Source organism: Neophocaena asiaeorientalis, unplaced genomic scaffold (genome assembly GCF_003031525.2).
Source record: "Neophocaena asiaeorientalis asiaeorientalis breed wild unplaced genomic scaffold, Neophocaena_asiaeorientalis_V1.1 scaffold85, whole genome shotgun sequence".
NCBI lineage: Eukaryota > Metazoa > Chordata > Mammalia > Artiodactyla > Phocoenidae > Neophocaena > Neophocaena asiaeorientalis.
Genome location: NW_020174301.1, coordinates 11,677,712 through 11,704,538, shown reverse-complemented (window position 1 = coordinate 11,704,538; position 26,827 = coordinate 11,677,712). Strand labels below are relative to the sequence as shown.

At 34.9% G+C, this 26,827-nt stretch overlaps 1 pseudogene; it reads right to left on the bottom strand.

Annotated features, from left to right (window-relative positions):
• Positions 1–2,666: 2,666 nt before the first annotated feature.
• On the bottom strand, positions 2,667–5,452 carry LOC112406976 (ubiquitin carboxyl-terminal hydrolase 44-like; annotated as a pseudogene).
• Between the last annotated feature and the right edge of the window lie 21,375 nt (positions 5,453–26,827).

Here is a 26,827-nt window from a genome sequence, read left to right as displayed (position 1 = left end):
AACAAACGCAAAACAATTTAGACAATGGAGAAAGGAACATACATATCGATAATTACCTTAAATGTAAATGGACTAAATGCTCCCACCAAAAGACACAGATTGGCTGAATGGATACAAAAACAAGACCCATGTATGTGCTGTCTACAAGAGACCAGCTTCAGACCTAGAGACACATACAGACTGAAAGTAAGGGGATGGAAAAAGAAATTCCACACAAATGGAAACCAAAAGAAAGCTGGAGTAGCAATTCTCATATCAGACAAAATAGACTTTAAAATAAAGACTATTAAGAGACAAAGAGGGTCACTACATAATGATCAAGCAATCGATCCAAGAAGAAGATATAACAATTGTAAATATTTATGCACCCAACATAGGAGCACCTCAATACATAAGGCAAATACTAACAGCCATAAAAGGGGAAATCAACAGTAACAAATTCATAGTAGGGGACTTTAACACCCCACTTTCACCAATGGACAGATCATCCAAAATGAAATTAAATAAGGAAACACAAACTTTAAATGATACATTAAACAAGATGGAATTAATTGATATTTATAGGACACTCCATCCAAAAACAACAGAATACACATTTTTCTCAAGTGCTCATGGAACATTTTCCAGGATAGATCATATCCTGGGTCACAAATCAAGCCTTGGTAACTTTAAGAAAATTGAAATTGTATCAAGTATCAAGTTTTGTTTCTGCAATTTGTATGGGAACACAGAAGACCCCAAATAGCTAAGGCAATCTTGAGTACGAAAAATGGAGCTTGTGGAATCAGGTTCCCTGACTTCAGACTATACTACAAAGCTACAGTAATCAAGACAGTATGGTACTGACTCAAAAACAGAAAGATAGATCCGTGGAAAAGGATAGAAAGTCCAGAGATAAACCCACGCACATATGGTCACCTTATTTTTGATAAAGGAGGCAGGAATATACATTGGAGAAAGGAGAACCTCTTCAATAAGTGGTGCTGGGAAAACTGGACAGGTACATGTAAAAGTATGAGATTAGATCACTCCCTAACACCATATGCAAAAATAAGCTCAAAATGGATTAAAGACCTAAATGTAAGGCCAGAAACTATCAAACTCTTAGAGGAAAACATAGGCAGAACACTCTATGACATAAATCACAGCAAGATCCTTTTTGACCCACCACCTAGGGAAATGGAAATAAAAACAAAAATAAACAAATGGGACCTAATGAAACTTCAAAGCGTTTGCACAGCAAAGGAAACCATAAACAAGACCAAAAGACAACCCTCAGAATGGGAGAAAATATAGGCAAATGAAGCAACTGACAAAGGATTAATCTCCAAAATTTACAAGCAGCTCATGCAGCTCAATAACAAAACAACAAACAACCCAATCCAAAAATGGGCAGAAGACCTAAATAGACATTTCTCCAAAGGAGATATACAGACTGCCAACAAACACATGAAAGAATGCTCAACATCATTAATCATTAGAGAAATGCAAATCAAAACTACAATGAGATATCATCTCACACTGGTCACAATGGCCATCTTCCAAAAATCTAGAAACAATTAAATCTGGAGGGGGTGTGGGAACACTATTGCACTGTTGGTGGGAATGTAAATTTACACAGCCACTGTGAAGAACAGTATGGAGTTCCTTAAAAAACTACAAATAGAACTACCATACGACCCATTAATCCCACTACTGAGTATATACCCTGAGGAAACCATAGTTCAAAAAGAGTCATGTACCAAAAGGTTCATTGCAGCTCTGTTTACAATACCCAGGACATGGAAGCCACCTAAGTGTCCATCAACAGATGAAAGGTTAAAGAAGATGTGACACATATATACAATGGAATGTTACTTAGCCCAAAAAAAGGAAATTGAGTTATTTTTAGTGAGGTGGATTGACCTGGAGTCTGTCATGCAATGTGAAGTTAGTCAGAAGGAGAATAACAAATACTGTTTGCTAGCACATATATATGGAATCTAAGAAAAAAAATGTCATGAAGAGCCTAGGGTTAGGACAGGAATAAAGACACAGACCTACTATAGAATGGAGTTGAGGATATGGGGAGGGGGAAGGGTAAACTGTGACAAAGGGAGAGAGTGGCATGGACATATTTTCACTACCAAATGTAGGATGCATAACTAGTGGGAAGTAGCCACATGGCACACGGAGATCAGCTAGGTGGTTTGTGACCACCTAGAGTGGTAGGATAGGGAGGTTCAGAGGGAGGGAGACGCAAAGGGTAAGAGATATGAGAACTTATGTATATGTATAACGGATTCACTTTGTTATAAAGCAGAAAGTAACACACCTTTGTAAAGCAATTATACTCCAATAAAGATGTTAAAAAAGAGATAAATAAAAACTCCCAAGTATTTGAAAAATATTTAGTTACCTACTGTCATTGATATACATATAATTATGCTAATTTGTCTCTGTAAAAAAGAGATTTATTGTAGTTAGATACAAAATGTGTAAACATAGTGTGCACTGATTAGTAAGAAAAACAATGAAGCTCAAAGTTTTTAAGTCAGCCCTCTTAAAACACACACACATACACACACACACAGACACACACACACACACACACACACACACACACATATATATATATATACATACATACATATAAATCGCAAGAAGAAAGACCCACTGTCTTTGGATCAGCTAAGGATTTCATTAGAAGAGGTATCAATTTCTTTGGGATGTTGGCTACCAGACAGGTGTTTAGAATGTCCATTCTCAGTAACTCGCTGGGTATAAAACAAAATATAGGGCTTCCCTGGTGGCGCAGTGGTTGAGAGTCCGCCTTCCAATTCAGGGGACACAGGTTCGTGCCCTGGTCCGGGAAGATCCCACATGCCGCGGAGCGGCTGGCACGTGAGCCATGGCCACTGAGCCTGCGCGTCCGGAGCCTGTGCCCCGCAATGGGAGAGGCCACAACAGTGAGAGGCCCGCGTACCACAAAATATATATATATATATATAAGCTTGGGCCTTGCATATTTCATCCATAGTGCACATGTTTAGCTTGGAATCATTGCAGTGTACTCAGAACCCTCCTTCGGAATTATAACACTAGGCAGTGTACTATCCTGAGCCAAATCCTTTCCCATGGTGCATTACTACAGCAGGTACGTAATGAATAAAACATTCTGGTCTGTGAGGTTTCAGAGATTCCCTGCAGCAATATGGCTCCATGTTTAAGATTTCTTCAAAGCCAACATGAACACCAATCTTCTCTCAATTATTGTGTCCTGATCACCTGAATTCTTTGAGATGTAATATGAGAACCTGAGGTAGGTGGAATATCATAAGCTGTTTGGGGGCTTCTGTGAGTATAACTGGTTTGAGGAAAACCTTCTATGCTTTTAATTACACTGGTCACATATATAGATTTTTCCTTCTGAAGCTTCAGCTTTTGTGAATTTGGTCAACATTTTAGTAACCAGACACGGCTGAGAAGTAGTATCTTTTCCATTGTATTGGTATCTTTCTGGAAATTCCAGTGACAATTTCCAGAAAAGTGCTATGACATTTGATTTGTTGTCACATGTGAGACATGTAACCTGAGTAACAAGTTATCTATGAAAAATGTTATTCACAAACTGTTTGATAAGTTTCCGTTGAGAAGTGGGGATATGAGATGGTATCCTGGTATCAGTTGTCTCTAGTTCATGCTGTATTTTATCCAAAAGCTCACAAATTAATTCTCGAGCATCTTGTTAGGTATAACCACGAAAATCAGGTATTAATATTCATATTGAGTGTAGCATAGCAAATGGTGTGACCAAGGCCCACTTTCCAGACCACATAACTTGGAAAAAAGTATGAAATTCATGACAGAGAGAAGTGTATTATGAACTTGGCTTCCTTGGCTGAATAAGTTCTATCTTTCTACTCTTTGATGCTCCACCACTTAGTCCTGATGATAAACTTGGATGTCTGGAGCAAACAAAGCCTGTTTCTTTTTCTTGGCATTCATTCATTTGGTATACTGTATCTGTGACTGGAGGATGCCTTCAAGATGATCTTGTTTTATCACTAGCTGTCACAGCCAGCCATCGGTTCAGATCAACTTGGAAAAATATTGTCAAAAAGTAAGTAAATGACTCAATACTTGAAGAACATAATTCATATAGCAAGTATTTCCAAAATTTCTCAATCCTGTTACACGAAGAGTTATTACTGGTGTTCATTTAATGGAGGAATCACTGGCATTTTAAAAAATTTTATTTTATTTATTTATTTTTTTATCCAGCAGGTTCTTGTTAGTTATCTATTCTATACATATTAGTGTGTATATGTCAATCCCAATCTCCCAATTCATCCCACCACCACCTCCTCCACGTTGGTGTCCATACGTTTGTTCTCTACACCTGTGTCTCTATTTATTTCTTGCAAACTGGTTCATCTGTACCATTTTTCTAGTTTCTACATATATACATTAATATATAATATTTGTTTTTCTCTTTCTGACTTACTTCACTCTGTATGACAGTCTTTAGGTCCATCCACGTCTCTACAAATGACCCAATTTCATTCCTTTTTGTAGCTGAGCAATATTCCATTGTATATATGTACCATATCTTCTTCATCCATTCATCCACCGGTGAGCATCCAGGATGCTTCCATGACCTTGCTATTGTAAATAGTGCTGCAATGAGCATTGGGGTACATGTCACCGGAATTTTTAATTTTACATCTTCTGAGGTATATAGTACTTCATCCTTTGCTGATGATGCTAAGGTTTGAAGTGGTACTTGAACAGGAACAATTTCTATTGTGGGGGACTGACCTAGACCTTGCAAATGTAAACTCTTTCTTGGAGACATACTTTCCAATCCTGCTTTAACTTGATACTCTAATTCTTGCAGTCACTTTTTCACTTCTCTTTTGGCTATTTTCTCCTGAAATTGTTCTTCTTGCATTTTTCATCCAATGCGTGACTGTTCAAAGCAAGTTCGAAATATTTTACCCATTAGTATCCTTCTCCTGTGCCAAAGAGCAGTATACATCTGATATTCGTTTTGAAGCAGAGTACATGCTGTCCTGTAGGAAATAAGAATCATCACTTGTACCCATAGACTGTAAAATACTTCCACTACCAGTGTTGCAGTGATAATTTTGACTTTTGATTGCACTTAATGTACTTCATAATAACTTCAAGTCTCCAGTTGCATTATCATTAAGAACATAATCATTACAAAGGTAACAAAAAAACACATTTCATTCACCTCCAATGCAACAGGATGACTGTTTTCTAGAAAGTGCTTGAGTGCAGGTTCTTCAATATATCTTCCACAGGTAACACAGGAACTGCTAACATAAGCACAAATCAACTCAGTTGTATTGCAGTCCACACAATGACATTTCTGAGGGTTGAGGATGGAATGGTCTTGAACAAGTCTCAACTGCCCAATGTGTTTGCACTTATCCATTGTTAGCATTTAGTCTAGCTGGGAAACACATAATCCAAAGAAATCTCTGTTCACAACACCTGAAGCCTCTGGAAAGATCCCGAGCCAGAGTGGCCATCTTAGCACTCTTCAGCATGAAGCTGCAGCCGACTCTGCCCCCGTCCCCCCACTTTGGAGTGCCGGGAGAGGGCAGGCTGCTCTGCTATGTGACTGTGGACGGATAGGTTGTCCACCTGAGACTGGGAACCCACTCTGGGCCCCAACTCCAAGTCGGTGCAGCATTAGCTTTTATATGAGTCTAAACGCACATGTTGTCACTTTTACATGAAAGCCAATGGCTTATCAACTATTTATAAGCTTTCATATATATGCTGAAGAGGAAGCAGTTCATTCTTTACCTGTGGCAGTACAATACCTTTGTTATAAACACCAAATGATTTATTTTTAAAAACTCATTTCTGAAGTTATTTTTCCCGTGGAACATGTATGAATATTTGGACATTTTAGATTTAGGAAATGCTTTCATAAAATTTGGAAAAAAAAATAATAAAATGGATGCATATGTACCCTCCTTACTTTGGTTACTCCAACGTGACTTGCCTTACTCCCCTTTCTAATCTCTATCAGCTCTACTTACTCAGAGTAGCATTTTATACATGGGGTTATGTTATAAACGCATTCCTTAAGTTAAAAATAACATTAAATGTATACATATATCCCCTCCCTCTTGGACCTCCCTCTCACCTCCCACCCCCCCCACACACACAACAAAAAACATTAAAAATGTTTAAAATAACATTTGGTCAAAATTGCTCTTGAATTTTTAATGCTTCTTTTACATTGCCCATAGAAACACTGGGACAAATATTATTTTGGTATCCAATCCTGGAGAGTAACATATATGTGACTACATATACTTTATAAAGTATTAGATAGCAATTATTGTACATAAGAGGAAATACATATGTGTGTATAATTTAACAGTATTTTATTTAAATTAAATGATCATTTAAAGTTGAATTCATAGAAGTTAAATATAAGTATGATGGAATTCTAGATATACTCTCCTACAACTTTATTTTTTATTTTTTGTGGTACGTGGGCCTCTCACTGCTGTGGCCTCTCCCGTTGCAGAGCACAGGCTCTGGATGCGAAGGTCCAGCGGCCATGGCTAACGGGCCCAGCCACTCTGAGACATGTGGGATCTTCCCGGACCGGGGCACGAACCCGCGTCCCCCACATCGGCAGGCGGAATCCCAACCACTGCATCACCAGGGAAGCCCAACAACTATTATTTTTTAATTCAAGCTACAGACCAAGAGCTACAAATCTAGTCTTAGACTGTAGAGGTAAATGAGGCAGAAAAGGAGTGGAGAAAGAGGTCATAATGCATTCACTAATTTCCTTTGTACGAATTATTTACCAGTACCTCAACTAGAGGATACATTTTTATAAATGTGCATGTTGGGGAGGAAGATGGTTACTTCTTTGTTTCTCCTCACATTGCCTAGCACCATGCTGGACACTCACCGGGTCCTCAGTAAAGAAGTGGTTGGTTTATGCCTGTCTGCCACTGGCACAAAGTGCATTACAGTTGCATTTATACACAGAATGACCGGTGAGACAATATATATCCTATGTGGAGCCAAGCAGCAGGACAAGGTTACAGCAAGCTGTTAGTACACTGACAGGAGAAGTGAAGGTGATCATGAATGCCTGGGAGTGCTTGAGCAATATGCCAATAGTTAGTCTGTGAGGGGAAAGTAGTGTCAGTGGACTCAGAGGCAGGTCAGAGTCAAATATTGAGTCAACACAGCCAGAGAGATTAAGTCTGAGCAAAAGCAAACACAAGAATCAGAGACAGGGAGGGTATATGCAGTGCAGGAATGAGGGGAATCAACTATACTCCAATAAAAATTAAAAGAAAAGAAAGAAACAAAGGGTTAAAATGAACATTTCTTTAATGCACCATTTCAGGTCAGACAGCTCCACATCAACCAAACATATGAAGTCAAGCACACATTGTGATATACTGTATATTTGAATGAAGATATTAGTATGGAGAGATTAAACACTTCCTGCACTATGCACTGCTTTATCATTAATTGAAATTTCTCACTTATGCTCTGCAGAATTATGTGTTTTTACATTGATTTTATTGATTATTTTCTCTTGAACCTAATGAACATCTTTGCAAATGAAGGCACTGTTGATGCTGCTATAAAATTGTCCCCCTGTGGAAAAAATTTCCTACGGGTACAGTCATATGGTAAATTTATATTTAGTCATTTGATAAACTGCCAAACTGTTTTACAAAATGGCTGCTTCATTGCACATTTCCACATACTATGTAAAAGAATTTTAATTTCTCCACAACCTCATAAACACTTCTTGCTGTTTCTCATTTTGTTTATAATCATGTTCTAGTGGGTATGAAGTGGTGTACATTTGTAATTCCCTAATGAGTAAAGATATGTTTCTTTTTATGTGCTTATTGGGTATTCAAATGTTATCATCAATGGAAAACTATTAAAATGTTTGATCAGTTTTGAAAAAAAAAGAAAGCAGTATGATACTGGAACAAAAACAGAAATATAGGTCAATGCAACAGGATAGAAAACACAGGAAAAAACCCCACACACTTATCGTCATTTAATTTACAACAAAGGAAGCAAGACTATGCAGGGGAGAAAAAACATTCTCTTTAATAAGCGGTGGTGGGGAAACTGGACAACTACATGTAAAAAATGAAATTAGATCATTCTTTAATACCATACACAAAAATAAAATCAAAATGGATTAAAGACATAAATGTAAGACTGGATACTATAAAACTCTTAGAGGAAAACATAGGCAGAACACTTTTTGACATCAATGGCAGCAATATCTTTTTCGATCCCTCTCCTAGAATAAGGAAATAGAAACAAAAATAAACAAATGGGACCTAATCAAACTCAAAGGCTTTTACACAGCAAAGGAAACCATAAATAAGCAAAAAGACAATCCGTAGAATGGAAGAAAATATTTGCAAATGATACGACTGACAAGGGGTTAGTTTCCAAAATTTACCAACAGCTCATGGGTTCAATATCAAAACAACAACAAAAAAAATCAAAAAAATAGGCAGAAGACCTAAATAGACATTTCTCCAAAGAAGACATACAGCTGGCCAAAAAGCACAAGAAAAGTTGTTCAACATCACTGATTATTAGAGAAATGCAAATCAAACCTACAATGAGATATCACCTCCAACCAGTCAGAATGCCATCAGCAAAATTTCTACAAACAATAAATGCTGGAAAGAGTGTGGAGAAAAGGGAAATCTCCTACAGTGGTGGAGGAATGTAAATTTACACTGTTGGAATGTAAATTGGTATAGCCACTATGGATAACAGTGTGGAGGTTCCTTAAGAATCTAAAAATACAGCTAACATATGATCCAACAATCCCTCTCCTGGGTATATATACAAAGGAAAACATAGTTTGAAAGTATGCATGCACCCCAACGTTCACTGCAGTGCTTTTTACAATAGGCATGGAAGAATCTATATGTCCGTTGATGGAGGAATTTATAAAGAATATGTTATACGTATCAAATATTATTCAACAATTATAAAAGAATGAAAGGAGCTTCCTTGGTGTCACAGTGGTTAAGAATCCACCTGGCAATGCAGGAGACATGGGTTCAAACCCTGGTCTGACAAGATCCCACATGCAATGGAACAACTAAGCCCCTGCACCACAGCTACTGAGCCTGCACTCTAGGGACTGCAAGCCACAACTACTGAGCCTGAGTGCCACAACTATTGAAGCCCGCTCGCCTAGAGCCTGTGCTCCACAACAAGAGGAACCACCACAATGAGAAGCCTGCACACCACAATGAAGAGTAGCCCCCACTCACTGCAACTAGAAAAGCCCATGCACAGCAACAAAGACCCAATGCAGCCAAACATAAATACATACATACATACATACATACATTTATTTAAAAAAAAAGAGAATGAAATAATGCCATTTCAAGCAACATGGATGGCTCTGGAAATTATCATACTAAGTGAAGTAAGTCAGACAGAGAAAGACAAATATCATATGATATTGCTTATATGCAGAATCTTAAATAAAGATATAAATGAACTTATATACAAAACAGAAACAGACTCACAGACTTACAGAAGGAACTTATGGTTACCGGGGGAAAGTTGTGGGGGAGTCATAGATTGGGAGTTTGAGATTGACATGTACACACTGCTATATTTAAAATAGATAAGCAACAAGTACCTACTGTATAGCACAGGGAACTCTGCTTAATAGTCTGTAATAACCTAAATGGGAAAATAATAGGTACATGTACATGTGTAACTGAATCACTTTTCTGTTCACGTGAAACTAACACAACACTGCTAGTCAACTGTACTCCAATAAATAAAATAAAAATTTAAAAATTGGATTGAAGACCTAATATATTTATTAGGTCATAATATATTTAGACCTGAGATCATAAGTCTTAGAAGGGAACATAGGCAGAACACACTTTGACATAAATTGCAGCAATATTTTTATGTATCTGTCTCAAGATGAAAGAAACAAAAGCAAAAATGAACAAATGGGAACTAATTAAACTTAAAACTTTTGCACAGCAAAGGAAACAAACACAGACAAAATGAAAAAAGTAAAATCCTTCTGAATGGGAGAAAATATTTGCAAATGATATGACTGATGGGAAGTTTCCTTAATTAATTTTTATTGGAGTATATTTGATTTACAATGTTGTGTTAGTTTCTGCTATACATCAAAGTGAATCACTTATACATCCACTCTCTTTTAGATTCTTTTCCCATATAGCTCATTACTGAGTATTGAGTAGAGTTCTCTGTGCTATACAATAGGTCCTAATGAGAGATTAATATCCATAATATATAAAAAGCTCATGCAACTCAATATCAAAAAATATAAAGCCATATTTTAAAATGGGCTGAAGACTTGAATAGACTATTTTCCAAAGAAGATATAGAGAGGGCCAATGAGCATATGAAAATATGCTCAACATTGCTAATCATCAGAGAAATGCAAGTCAAAAACCACAAGGAGAACTAGCGTAGGAACTAACAAGTCCCTGCTGTGTATATAACTGAAGGAAATGAGAACACTAATTTGAAAAGAAACACGTACCCTGATTTTATTAGCAGCTCTTTTACTATAGCTAAAATATGGATATATCTTAAGTATCCATCAACAGATGATTGGATAAAGGAAATGCAGTATATATACACAATGGAATATTACTCAGTAATAAAAAGAATGAAATTTTGGCATAATCAACACGGTGGATGAACATATCAAGTAGTATGCTTAGTTAAATAAGACAGAGAAAAATAAATACTCTATTTTATCACTTGTATGTGGAATCTAAAAAAGAAAGAAAGAAAGAAAGAAATGAAATGAATGTATATAACAAAACAAAAACAGACTCACAGATAAAGAGAACAAACTAGTGATTACCAGTTGGAGAAGAGAAGGAGAGAGAGGTGAAATTAGAGTATGGTGTTAAGAGACCCAAAGTACTATGTACAAAACAAGCAACAAAGATATATTGTATAGCAAAGCAAATATAGCTATTATTTTGTAATAGTTTTATATGGATTATAATCTGTAAAAATAGTGAATCACTATGTTGTACACCTGAAACTAATATAATATTGTAAATCAACCACACTTCAATAAAAAGTAACTGTTATGAAGATTTCATTTTCTGTGGAACAATTATATATGGTATTGTGTTTTTAATTTCTGTTTCGGCATGTTTGTAATTATATAGAAATGTGATTGATTTGTGTGTGCATGTGTGTGTGTGTGTGTGTGTTTGTGTGTGTGTGTGTGTGTTGATCTTGTATACTGCAAACTTGAGCTCATTTAGTAAATGAAATCTTTTTCAGACTATGCCTCTGGTCACCATATAGCTGAAATATACAATGCTCAGGAAAAAGCCTGAGGTCCTTGGGGGTTACTTAATTTTGAAGTGGACACAAGGCCATTGTTTGCTTATTAATTCTTTTAGACCTTCAGCAAAGAGCTGGGAGATGTTGCCACAGAAGAGGTTCTTTATCTGTTTTAAAAAATCTGTGATATCTGTTTTAACTAGCCTACTTTTATGTAAAACAGATCAAGTTTAAGGATGGAGAAATGATTTGAGGTCAGCATTTCATAGGGAAATTGATATTAATTCAGGGGTGACTTGTTAAGAAATCCCTCATTTACTAGCTCACAGAAAATTAAGTGTTTTGGGGGTTTAGAACCGAAATTTAAGTTGTAAATGATCTCAGAAATTATAGAATGTGTAGAAGCCACTTTCGAGAAAATGTGTGGCCAAAATGGTCCTTTCCAGCAACCAACCCAAAATAGCACAAGACGAAAGCTTCTCCTTTATATATTTCTTCTTATGCCCTTTTCCCTCAGAAGAGTACTTCATTTTATTTTTCCAGGTCCCTAATTTTGATTCAGAACCACATCTTTGTTTAAGGGTTTATGTAGATAAACCACGATTTTGTCAATCTCGATTTTGTCTAAGAAGTAAGATCAACTTCTAATTTTCAATGTTAAATCCCACTCTCTGCTTTCTCCTGCAGTATTCTCAAGATGACTGCACCAAGTTATGTCCTACTCTGGGTCAGACATTCTCAGTAAACCGAGTAAGTAACTGTCCCTGCACTTGCTTCATGTTATGGTGTTAAATGCTGGAGAGAACAGAAGGGAGTCCCAGATTGTCATTGTCATTGTCTCTGGCTTTTTCTACACAGTTCTGTGAAGCATCTGGAGTCCTCCTGGTATAGCCAAAGACTCCTGTGTTCAGCCTTTGACTCGAGCATGGTCACATTTCCATAACCATTTGAAGGAGATCTGAAGGCTTCTCCACGCAGCAAGATCTAACACTGCAAGCGTAAATGAAATTGGTACCTATGTCACTAATTGGTAAATAATAAGCTGAAGCCAGAAGAAAAACTCAGATGCCTTGGGAGAGACAGACAGGAAATGTACATCAACAGAACAGGCCTGCATGGCACAGGAGAGAAGAGTGGGGTCTGAGGGGAACTTACAATATGACCTCACCTAAAGTCACCAAATTTAAAAACAAATTTTAAGGTGTTGAATAGGACTAGGGAAAAATAAAAACAAACACCTGCCATCTAAATGTGTTTGCAAGACCACTAGAATAAAACCTCTAGGTGGTGGTTCAAACTGCATAGGGGCAAAAGATACTTAAAATTTCAGATATTGTCTGTATGGAGGTCTGCACAGATAACCAAATCTCAGACCAGTGAGCTGGTGAATAACTACTAGTTAGCCTCAGGAAAGATGGCTTAATGACTCCTCTTACTTTGGATGGTACCCTAACTTCTGATACTACATTAGATGCTGAATTCAAAGGATTACCTTATAATTCAAGCAGATATTTATTAAAACTACTTTTCTGAGAAACATATTTATGTACATTATAAACAAGAACACTTCTTAACATTAAACAATTTGAACTTAAAAAATATGTAAAATGTTCAAGAAATGTAAACAGGAGTTTTCATCTCGCTTTCCTTATGGTTATGTAAGCACCTTAAATATCAACACAGATCACAGACAAGCCCATTTACATTCACAGGAATTCTCAATCCCATTTACCATCACATCAAAAAAGAATAAAATACCTAGGAATAAACTTACCTAAGGAGGCAAAAGACCTGTACTCCAAAAACTATAATATGTTGATGTAAGAAATCCAAGATGACACAAACAAGAATTCTCTAAATAAGAAAAAAAATCAAAAATTGTTTCCAAAATTAAAATGTTACTTTTTGGCAGCTGAAGTAATATTTGTAACTAGAAATACTGAAGGATAATATGTATTACATATAGGTAAATTGTCCACAGAGTTGAAGCTTTTTTTTTCTTAAGAAGCAACTTTAAAATGTTCATAATCTAATATTTCCAGTAGACACTTTTCTACAGGTTTCTGAGTTTTCTGTTTGAAGATAGGGACATGAAATTAGACTTTCTTGATGACTCACATTCACATTAGAAACATATGTAATTCTCCAGCATTTCTTGTAATGTTTTCTTTTTTTTTTTTTTATGAGTGGGGGACGGGAGAGATCTAGTTGCCTAGGAGCATACTTCCATCTGTGTTAGCTATTCATGAAGAGGATGTGTTCAGGGATTTACTTTTTTAGCTTTCTATTTTATATTAGAAACTGAAATTAAAAACACAATGCCACACACAATTGTTCTGCAGAAAATTAAATACTTAGGTATACACTCAACAAAGCATCTATAGGATTTGTATGCTTAATGAAATCAAGGAAGACCTAAATAAGTGGAGAGGCATACCGTGTTCATGAATTGGAAGATTCAACATAACAATGATGCAGTTCTTCTCCAATTGATCTATATGTTGAGCGCAGTTCCTATGATAAACCTCCTGGGATGTTCATAGACATAGGCCAGCTTATTCTAAAATGTAAATGGACAAGCACAGACCTTAAAATGACTAAATCCTGAAAAAAGAATACAATGAAATGAATTACTTGTCTGATATGCAGTCTTAGTATATAGCCTGGTCATCAAGAAATAATGTTATTGGTGGAGGGATCAGCTCATAGAGCAATGGAACAAAAATAGACTCACACAAATATAGAAGAAACATACCTCAACATAATAAAGCACATATATGACAAACTCACAGCTAACTTTATACTCAATGAAGAAAAATTGAAAACTGTTCCACTAAGATGAGGAACAAGATAAGGGTGCCCACCCTTTCCAATCTTATTCAACGTACTACTGGAAGCCTAGCTAGAGCTATCAGGAAAGACAAAGAAATAAAATGTATCCAAATAAGAAAGGTGAGATTAAAATTGTTATTTGCTTATATGATTTTAGGTATAGAAAATAACAAAGGCTAAAAAAAGCTGTTGGAACTAATCAACACATTTAGTAAAGTTGCAGGATATAAAATCAACGTACAAAAAAAATCAATGTACAGAAAACAGTTGCATTTCTATACACTAATATTTAAACATCAGAAGAAGAAATAAAGAAAATGATCCTATTCAAAGATGCAAGAGGGGGCTTGCCTGGTGCGCAGTGGTTGAGAGTCTGCCTGCTGATGCAGGGGACGCAGGTTCGTGCCCCGGTCCGGGAGGATCCCACGTGCCATGGAGCGGCTGGGCCCGTGTGCTGTGGCTGCTGAGCCTGCGTGTCCGGAGCCTGTGCTCTGTGGTGGGAGAGGCCATAACAGTGAGGGGCCCTCGTACCGCAAAAATAAAAAGAATAAAAAAAGATGCAAGAGGGAAGAGATATAGGGATATATGTATATGTATAACTGATTCATTTTGTTATAAAGCAGAAACTAACATAGCATTGTAAAGCAATTATACTCCAATAAAGATGTTAAAAAAAAAAGACTCTTACATCCAGAATAAGTTAGGAATTACTACATTTGAAAGTTTTCATTGCATACCTTGGGGATTTTGGTCTTGTGTGAATTAAATAAAAAATGTACATTTTCATATTAAAAAATAACATTAAAAACAATAAAATACCTGGAAATAAATATAAACAAGTAATTGAAAGGTATGTACAATGCAAAATACAAGACTATGTTAAAATAAATTGAAGAAGACACACCAATTGGAAAGACATCCCATGTTCATGGATTTAAAGAATTAATATTGTTAAAATACCCATATGACACAAAACCATCTATGGATTCAATGCAATCCCTATCAAAATTCCAATGGCATTCTTCACAGAAGTAGGAGAAACAACCTTAAAATTTCTATGGACCCACAAATCACCTCAAGTAGGCAAAGCAATCCTGAGAAAAAAGAACAAAGCAGGAGTAATCACATTTCCTGATTTCAAACCATACTACAAAACTATAATAATTTAAATAATATAGTACTGGCATAAAAATAGTCATGTAGAACAGTGGAACAGAATAGAGAAATGAAAATTAAGTCCCCCCCATATACAGTCAATTGCTATTTGATAAAGGAGCCAGGAATATCCAGGGGAAAGTGTAGTATCTTCAACAAATTGTATTGAGAAAACTTGATAACCACATGTAGAAAAATGAAACTGGACCCATATCTTACACCACTCACAACAATACATTCAAAATGGATCAAAGCCTTAAACATAAAACCTGAAATCATAAAACTCATAGAAGAAAACATAGGAAAGGAACCTCTTGACACTGATCTTGTCAAAGATTTTTTTGGATATGACAATATAAGCACAAATATCGAAATAAAAACATCAGTAATTGGGACTACATCAAAGCTAAAAGCTTCTGCACAGCAGAAGAGACAATCAAAAAAATGCAAAAGCATTCTACAGAAAAGGAGAAAATTTTAGAGACCACATATTGTTAATGGGCTAATATTCAAAACATATAAAGAACTCCTAAACTTTAATAACAACCGTCCCGTAAATCCAATTTAAAATGGGCAGAGGAGCTAGACTTTTTTCCAAAGAAGACATCCAAATGGCCAAAAGGTATATGATAAGGTGCTGAGCATTACCATTCATTAAAGAAATGCAACTCAAAACGAGTATGAGGTATCACTTCACACCTGTAAGACGGGCGACATCAAGAAAACAAGAGATAATAAGTGTGGAGGAGGATGCGGTGAAAAGCTAACGCTTGTGCACTGTTGGTGAGATTGTAAACTGGTTCAGCCACTATGAGGAACAGTATGGAGATTCCTCAAAAATTAAAAATATATCTACCATATGATCCAACAATCCTACTGCTGGGTACATATAAGCAAAGGAAATGAGAACAGGTTACCGAAGAGACATATGTGATTCCATGATTTTTGCAGCATTATTCACAGTAGCCAAGGTATTGGAACAACCTAATTGTCTATCAATAAATGAATGAACAAGGAAAATGTGGTTTATACATACAGTGAAAACTGTTCAGCCATGAGAAAAAGGGATATTCTGCTACTTACAAGAACATGGATAGAACTTGGGGACATTATACTGAGATAAGTCAGACAGTGAAAGACAAATACCATATGATATCTCTTATATGTGAAAGTAAAGAAATTGTAATTGTACAGTTAGTAAAATGATGTTTACCAATGTCTGGGGGTGGTGGAATGGAATAGATATGCTTAAGGCTACATACTTGCAATTAGTAGATAAATAAGTCCTGGAGACCTAATACACAGTACAATGATTATAGACAACAAAGCTATATTATAAACAGTTTCATAGATCTTAATTTTTCTCAATACTAGAAGAAATTATAACTTTCTGACATGATAGAGTTAGCAAACATCACAATGGCAATTATATTGCAATATAAATATATCAAATCAATATATTGTACACAGTAAACTTATACAATATTGTATGTCAAATATATCACAAAACGTAGCAAGAAGGGGGCAAATTAATATTTATTTCAGTAAATATGATTTTTAAAAACTAAAATGAAGTACTGAAAAAAATTTTTTTTCCTTTTTAAAACATAAAGGTCCCTCTTTTTAAACAGTTTTACTTTTAAAAATTTAACACATTTTACATTCACATTCACAGATGCAGGATAAATGGGGTCTTCCAATGTTCCATGAATTAAATATTTTCAAGATAAATAAGGTAATTGGTCTGATTTACTTGAGAGTCATGTACTTTTTAAATGAGCCTGACTTATGCAATGAGATGACTAAAATTGCTGTTCTATTAAAAGTAATTTCTGGATACGGCTATTTTTCCAATTGTGATGTTTCTTTAGTGCCTCTTTCCTTGATCATATATAAACTTTGATTGCATTTCTCTGAACCTGAAACACAACAATTTTTTGATTTCCCATAAAATATAGATCCATTTTTCCTCCTTGACATAACCGCAGAATTTAAGGTAAATGTATAAATAAATACATTAATTAAAACATGGAAAGATATCTTGATCCTAAGAGCATTGTTTTCAATCATTAAACACACAGAAGTAGCAAATTGCATAGAAAAAAATAGGAATTAAGCAGAAGTTTTTGTAAAATGTTAGATTCTTTTCTACTCACATCAGCCACAAATGGCATCAAGCAAGGTACTTTTCAGACAGATATTTTGAGCACTACTTACCAAGATAGGTGTTGAAGAACTGCTGAATAAGTCAGCGGCCCTCAAGGTCCAAAGTTATGAATATAGCAGTTAAGTGGGCTCACCCTGGATTTTATAAGCCAATAGGTATAGTAAAATTGGAAAGGGAATATATTTATAACTTACAATTAGCAAAGTCTCCATTTAAAATATCTCTGACATTTCTTTAAATATAAATGTGAGGGTGTAAAATTAAAACATATTTTAAAAGAAATTATTTCTCTATTCAGTCCAGTGGAAAATAAACCTGTCTCATTTTTTTTCTTTTTATATATAAAATAATAGTTTAATTGCCTACAGTTCAATATTGCTGATTTTTAAAAATCTTTATACTTTGGAAAACTTTTACTCATATACACACCTATAGTAATTTTGAAAGAGCAAACAAAATGAAAAAGGGACATTCTGTTTTTATGCGAATCCACTCAGCTTTATAGGAAATCTATCCTAGCTCTGTGATTTGAGGATCTGCACAAACACACAAAAAAAAAATCAAGTGGAGATATGATAAAAACTAAAAGACTGACAAGAACATGCAAAAAAATTAATCACTGGAAACTGTGAACTCATTGTCATCAAAAAATTAGATGGCAGAAGAAAACAATGGCATTTAGCTGACAAAAGCAACTATGGCAGGATGGCTTTAAAATCCCTAATTTCTTATGTCACAAAAAGAATCGAAATTAAACACCTCTTGGGAATGTTTGTTTTATAAGTCCCAAGGCAGCATATATGAGTTAAAAAAATCAGTTATAGTATTCATTGACCAAAACATCACATATTTATTTATTTAACAATCTTCTGTCCCTTACAAGGTAACTTGTAGGTATATATGTGCAATGTCACTACTAATCATAAAGGGGAAAGGGTCCAAAAGAGCAAATTGATTTTTATACATGTTTGTATAACTACAGTGAGTTTAAATGTAAGGATCAAACTCTATGTGATCGTCTCTATGTATGTATGTGTATATATGTATGTGTATACTCATGTACACACATACAGACAGACAGACAGACAGAGGAAGGGAGAACACGTAGAGTTTTGTTTTCTGAGACTTATGACAGTTCAATATATATTTTTTAAAACAGCTGTAAATGAAAGCTGAGTATTCATTTCTGCACCTGAGTTTAATTTGCTTTCTTCATTGGTTTCGTAGAGAGGGTGTTCTCTTATAAATGGATCACCCATATGGCTTTGGTTTAACTAGACTATGAGGTGATTACTGTAGAATGAGTGTCCTGCCTCTTTGAAATTCTAGCCCACTTCCCTGGTGTTTGGAGAGGTGTTAAACTTCCTGAGGAATCTCACATCATTAACTTATATGTGTATATGTGATAATGTGTGATTGTGTGTGTGTGTACGTGTGTGTGTGTTTGTAATATGTATTTATGCTGTGGGGGGTAGGAGAAAGACAGTAGAAACAGAAAAGTTTGTATTTCGCATATTCCATCTTTTATGTGGCTTGTATTATCTAAATATTCTATATGAAAATAGCCCCAGAGGTGTTTTCTGTACTCCTAGGACAAAATTACTATTTATATCATCTTCATCATCATCATTACCATTATTACTGTACCTAACATTTATTAAGTAACTAATTATGTGTCAAGTGCTGTAACTGACTATTTTCTTTAATACAAAAACACGCTAATGAGTGAAATACTATTACAGTCTTCACTTTACAGATGAGGAAATAGATTAGACTTAGGATGGCTAGGCAACTTATTCTAAGCCATACAGCTAATAATTTGTGGAACTAGGATTCATACTCAGGTCTGTCTCACAGGAGAGCCCGTACTCATACCTCTTCTCCTATACATTGCAATCAGTTTTACATATGCAGAAGACAATGAGATATTCTTATCTATGTCAGTATGATAGTTAAATAAATATTTAGCAGTTAAATAAATATTGAATAAATGGCAGACTGAAAAAAATTGGCTTCTTAATGGGGAAATTTTACTGAATTATTTGCCAGTCATCTTTTTGGGTGAAGGAGGTTAATGTGAGAAAATAGAGCTACTGTTCTCAAGTAAGTCTTAGGAAATTTTGAAAGCTGTATTAATGCACTGAGTGCATACTTTCTAAAATGCTTTATCAAATTTCAGTTGGAGTAACTTACACCTTAGCAAAAAATGTACAATATATGTTTGATGCTATTTCTCAATAACTGTGCTTCCCTGTGTCATCGCGTATGCCATCAACTACTTTTATGTGCATTTGAATACATAAATCGTGTTTTTTATACTATTCAGGACAATCTCAGGGAATAGGAACTTATTTGGATATTTCCTTTAAAAAAATAGAAACCTGAAGGAGCTGAAATGGCAGCTTAATTTCTCTAGAATGTTTGAATATATATATATTGTATTCCACAGGCCTCTCACTGTTGTGGCCTCTCCCGTTGTGGAGCACAGGCTCCGGATATGCAGGTTCAGTGGCAATGGCTCATGGGCCCAGCCACTCTGCAGCATGTGGGATCTTCCCGGACCAGGGCACGAACCCGTGTCCCCTGCGTTGGCAGGCGGACTCTCAACCACTCCACTACCAGGGAAGCCCCTGTTTGAATATTTTTAAATTGATTTTTTGGCAAGAGTTGTTTAATTGCTTACATGTAACTGCCCTTCATTAATCAGTAATTTAATATATGTCTTGTGGTTTTAGCTATCAAAAGTATAGATCTGTGAATCACATATTTCTAGCCCTGATTTCTGCCCTGGGTTTCAAGTTGTTGCCTGAATCTATGCACATGAGTATCCTAGTGATGCCTCAAACCTAATAAATCTTAAACTGAACCACTTATTTATCCTCTCTCAAACTTGATTTTCCATTTCTATTTCAAATTTTAGTTAATGACACCATCATTCTGTCCACGTTCCTCAGCTCCACATCATGTACATCATCAGGCTGTATAAATTTTTCATCCTAAATGTCCAAAAATTATTATCCTCCTCTTAGTCCAAATTACCACTGCCTTATCTAGCCATCAACTACTCTAGACATTTTCAACACCTTCCTAACTCGTCTCCTTTGCCTTCATTCTTGCCATCCTTAAACTCCTCTTCCTTTAGTGCAGTCGTAGTAAATCTCTGAAGTCAATGGAAAGCTTTAAGGAGAGTTACTTTTGTCTTTCAATCAGAAATACATTATGCTCTTTCATCTCAGGATCTATGTACACAATGTATCAATGTACCCTCTGCCTAAAATGTTCCACTTTCACACACAAGACTTTCACACATCAGACTGCCAAGGTTCAAACACCGTGTGGCCCTTGGCAAGTTATTTAACTAACATCTTGACATCTCAGCTTCACCAGCATAAAATGAGGATGTAGTAGTACCAAACTCAAAGGATTTTTCTCACACTAGAATATAACATCTATTAATTAAGAATTTTGTCTTGTTAACTGCTATAACAACAGCTCCTACAACAGTGAACAACACTCATTCGGTACTCAATAAACACTTGATAAATAAAATAAATTTATAAATAATTGAAAAATCATTTAGAGCACTGTGTACACATACTAATACTCATAATATATTAATACTAATTTTATGCATAATACATTAGTATTATTATTATATATGATGTACATAAAAGTTCAGATGTCACTGCCTCAGGGAACTGTACCTTAACTCTACCCAAAGATTAGGTTAACACATGAAAGCATGATTTAAAATTCCCCCAAATTTGATGTTAAATATAAAGAGAAAAAGTTGTATAATGTAGTCAGCTCAAAAAAGTAATATTAAATACTTACTATGCACTATGTTGCCAAATTCAAGGAAACAATTTGCGGTAAAATTGTTTCAGAGGATTGACATCAGTAAAATGTCAGTGTAAGCAGCTCCATGCACCCATCTCCCCATAGAAATATTAAAAAATAAACAGAAACTATAAGAAACAACTTGGTCAAAACTATGGAAAACATTCAATAGTTTATAGCAAATAAACAAGCAATGAATCGAGAAAAAGTCAACTTAAAAATGGTAAGGGGTTTCCCTCGTGGCACAGTGGTTGAGAATCTGCCTGCCAATGCAGGGGATACGGATTCAAGCCCTGGTCTGGGAAGATCCCATATGCTATGGAGCAACTGGGCTCGTGAGCCACAGCTACTGAGCCTGCACGTTTGGAGCCTGTGCTCTGCAACAAGAGAGGCCGTGACTGTGAGAGGCCTGTACACTGTGATGAAGAGTGGCCCCCGCTAGCCACATCTAGACAAAGCCCTCACACAGAAAGGAAGACCCAAAACAGTCAAAAATAAATAAATTTATAAAAGAAGAAAAATGGTAAGAAAGCTTCACTAAGCTTTTTTTCTTCTTTTTCAAGCATTTTTACTTGACTTACTTTAACCCCTCTGGCTTGGTAGGAGTCTTAAGGAGAGCAACCTGTACTCAAATTGTGGGAACATGTACTCAAATTGTGGGATCCTAGTCACTAATTCTGGGGGGAGCATAGAATAATTTATTTAAAAAAAATATTGGGTAGGTTTGTTCTAAACAGTCTGGAGGCCACCTGAAAAACTGAAGGAAGACATTCATCTCTCTTTTGCCAAACTCCGAAATCACCTAAATCAGAAAAGTGTTACACGTTGCTCAAAAACATAGTAATATGTACAAACCATCTGCAGACACTTGAGATAGGATTACACTCATGATATACAGTAGCTCACCTAAATACTGGGCAGAAAAAACAGGGAGAAAAATGAAGCAAATTAAAACCATCGTGTATACAGGGAAATATAGAAAGACATGCTAATGCCCAGGTCAACATGGAAGCTCAGAAAAATCTGAGAAGACCTAAAGTTTTCACCTTGGGCTGAACAATTTGCAAGACAAATAGAACACTACAACCTTCAACAATTAAGAAACTAAATGAAACCCAGGGAACAGGAGAATTTGACTTTCAGTGTTACAACACTGTAATATTTAAATGTTCAATTATTAACAAAAAATATATAAGGAATACAAAGAAATAAGAAAACATTTGTTATTTAGAAAATGAAAAAAAAAAAAAAACTAATTGACATAACTCATCCCTGAGGAAACCCAGGCACTGGACTTCCTAGATGAAGATTGTACACCAAGTGTCTTTATCCCTCAAAGAGCTAAAGGCAAACAAGGACAAAGACCTAAAGGAAACCAGGAAAAAAATATGTATGAGCAAAATTAGAATATTAATAAAGGAATACAAATTATAAAAATAAACCAAATAGACATTCCTGAGCTAAAAAATATAGTAATGGATAAAAAAATTGTTACAGGAGTTCAATAGCAGATTTGAGCAGGAAAAATAATTAATATAATAGAAGATATGACAATTAAATTTATACAGCATGAGGAGCAAAACTTTTTTAAAAGTATGAAGAAAGGTGACAGAACCTGTGGAACTCCATCAACAGTCATTGCTGAAAGAAAACAAAGAGAAAGGATTAGAGGGAATATTCAAATAAATAGTGTCCTAAAACTTCTCAAATTTGAAAAGATGCAAAGATAAACATGTAATAATGTCAACAAAGTCCAAGTAAATTAAACTCAAAGAATTTCAGAAGGAAAAACATTATACTTACACTGTTGAAAGCCAAAGGAAAAAATTGTTGAAAGCAGCAAGAGGGAACACTTTATGTACAAGGATCCTCAATGAGATTAATATTCTATTTCCCATCAGAAATCATGGAGTTTAGAAGGTAATGTGATGACATATTTAAAGTGTTTCAAGAAGAAAACTGTAAATCAAAAATTCTATATTAGCAAAACTATTCTAAAAAGTGAACTAATACATCCACAGATAAACAAAATTGAAGGAGTTTGTAACTATTACATGTGACTTACAAGAGGTCTAAATAGAGTCCTTCAGGTTGAAATAAAACAATAGATGGTAGCTGAAAAATGTATAAAGAAAAAAACATACAAGAGATCAATGAAACTAAAAGATGATTCTTTGAAAATATATACAAAATTGATAAATCTTTAGCCAGACTCCTCAAGAAAAAAAAGGAGAGGACTCAAATCAATAAAGTCAGAAATAAAAAAGGAGAAGTTACAACCAACACCACAAAAATACAAAGGACCATAAGAGACTTCTGCAAACAACTATATGTGAATAAAATGGACAAACTAGAAGAAATGGACAAATTCTTAAAAGGGTACCATCTACCAAGACTGAACCAAAAAGAAATAGAAAATTTGAACAGACCAATTGCCAGTAATGAAATTGAATCAGTAACTAAAAATTCAACAAACAAGAGTCCAGAACCAGATGGCTTCAAAAGTGAATTCTACCAAACAGTTTGAGCAGAATTAACACCTATACTTTCAAACGATTCATAAATATTGCATAGGAAGGAACATTTCCAAACTCATTCTATGAGACCAGATTCACCCTGACATCCAAACTAGGCAAAGATATCAGAGAAAACAAAATTATAGGCCAATATAACTGAAGAACATAAATTCAAAAATACTCAACAAAATATTAGCAAACTGAATCCAATGATACATTAAAAGGATAATACATCTTAAGCAAGTGGGATTTATCCCAGGGATGCAAGGATTTTTCAGTATCCACAAATAAATCAGTGTGATGCACCACATCAACAAATTTAATAAAAACCATCTGACCATCTCAATAGATGCCGAAAAAGCCTTTTGACAAAATTCAACACACATTTATGATTAAAAAAAAAAACCCTCCATAAAGTGGACATAGAGGGAAATTACTCAACATAATAAAGGCCATATAGGACAAAGTTACAGCTAACATCATACTCGAAAGTGAAAAGCTGAAAGCATTTCCTCTAAGATCAGGAACAAGACAAAGATGGCCAGTCTTGCTGCTTTTTTTCAACATAGCTGTGGAAGTCCTAGCCATGGCAATCAGAGAAGAATAAAAAAAGAAATCCAACTTGGAAAAGAAGAAGTAAAACTGTCACTGTTTGCGGATGACATAGTACTACACAATGAAAACCCTAAAGATGCTATGAGAAAACTACTAGAGCTTATCAATGAATTTTCTAAAGTTGCAGGATACAAAATTAATACACAGAAATTTGTTGCATTTCTATACACTAACAGCAAACTATCAAGAAGAGAAATTAATGAAACAATGTCATTTACCACTGCATCAAAAATAATAAATTACCTAAGAATAAACCTACCTAAGGAAATAAAAGAACTTTACTCAGAAAACTATAAGACACTGAAGAAATTGAAGAGGATATGAACAGATGAAAAGAGATAATGTGTTCTTAGATAAAAAGAATCAATATTATAAAAATGACCCTAAAACTCAAGACAATCTACAGATTCAAATCAATCCCTACCAAATTACAAATGGCATTTTTCACAGAACTAGAATAAATAATTTTAAATTGTATATGGAAACAACAAAGACTTGAATAGCCAAAATAAACTTGAGAAAGAACAAAGGTAGAAGAATAAAGCTCCCTGTATTCAGACTATACTACTAAGCTACAGGAAACGAAACCTTATGGTTCTGGCACAAAATCAGAAAAATAGATCAATGGAACAGGATAGAAAATCAAGAAATAAACCCACACACTTATGGTCAATTAATCTATGACAAAGTAGGCAAAAATATACAATGGAGGAAAGACAGTCTCTTCAATTAGTGGTGCTGGGAACACTGGGCATCTACATGTAAAAGAATGAAATTTGAACATTCTCTAACCCAAATAAAAATAAATGCAAAATGAATTAAAGACCTAAATATAATACTGGATACCTTAATACTCCTAGAGGAAAACATAAGCAGAATACTCTTACATAAATCACAGTAATATTTTTTTTGGATCTGTCTCCTAGTGTAATGGAAACAAAGCAGAGATAAACAAATGGGAACTGATTAAACTTAAAAGCTTAAAAAACAACCTAAGAATTGGATAAAATATTTGTAAACAATGCAACTGACAAGGGATTAATTTTCAAACTATACAAAAAACTCATACAGCTCAATATCAAACAATCAAAAAATTGGCAGAAGACCTAAATAGAAATTTCTCCAAAGAAGACATATGGATGGCCAAAAAGCACATGAAAAGATGTTAGTGTCACTAATTATTAGAGAAATGCAAATCAAAACTACAGTGAGGTATAACCTCACACTGGTCAGAATGACCATCATCAAAATGTCTACAAATAATAAATGCTCGTGAGGGTGTGGAGAAAAAGGAACCCTCCTACACTGTTGGTGAGAATATAAATTGGTGCTCCCACTATGGAGAAGAGTATTCAGTTCCTTAAAAAAATACTGAAAATAAAGTTACCATGTGATCCTGCAATCCAACATCTGTATACATTCCAAGAAAACTCTAATCTGAAAAGATTCATGAGCCCCAATATTCATAGCAGCAGTATTTACAATAGGCAAGATATAGAAGCCACCTAAATGTCCTTTGACAGAGGAATGAATAAAGAAGAAATGGTATATATATACAATGGAATACTACTCGGCAATAAAAAAGAATGAAATAATGCCAGTTAAAGCAATATGAATGGACCTAGAGATTATCATACAAAGTGAAGTAAGTCAGACAAAGACAAATATATATCACTTGTATATGGAATCTTAAAAAGTGATGTACATAAAGTTATTTACAAAAGTGAAATAGGCACAGACACAGAAAACAAATTTATGGTTATTAAAGGGGGAAGGGGAGGCAAGGGATAAATTAGGGATTTAGGATTAACTGATAAACACTATGATATACAAAATATATAAACAGCAAGCACCTACTGTATAGCAAAGGGAACTATATTTACTATATTGTAATCACCTGAAATGGAAAAGAATCTGAAAAAGAAGATATATATGATGTATGTATACGTATAACCAAATCACTTTGCTGTACACCTGAAACATTGTAAATCAACTATACTTCAAATTTAAAAAAAAATCACCAAAAAAAAGAAAATCAGACAATTTAATCAATACACTGCATAAACAGAATGAAGAGAAAAAATGGTTATCTTGATGCAGAGAAACCTTTTGACAAAATTCAATATAATTTCATAATAAAATTGTTAACTAAATAGAAGGAGAATACATCAATATAATTAAGGACATATATGAGAAACACAGAGCTAACATCACACTCAATTGTGAAAGGCTGAGACATCTTTTTCTAGTATTAGGAAAAAGAAAAGGATGTGCACTTTAGCATCATCTAAGTGTAGTACTTTAAGTCCTTAATAGAGAATTTAGGCAAGAACAAGAAATAAAC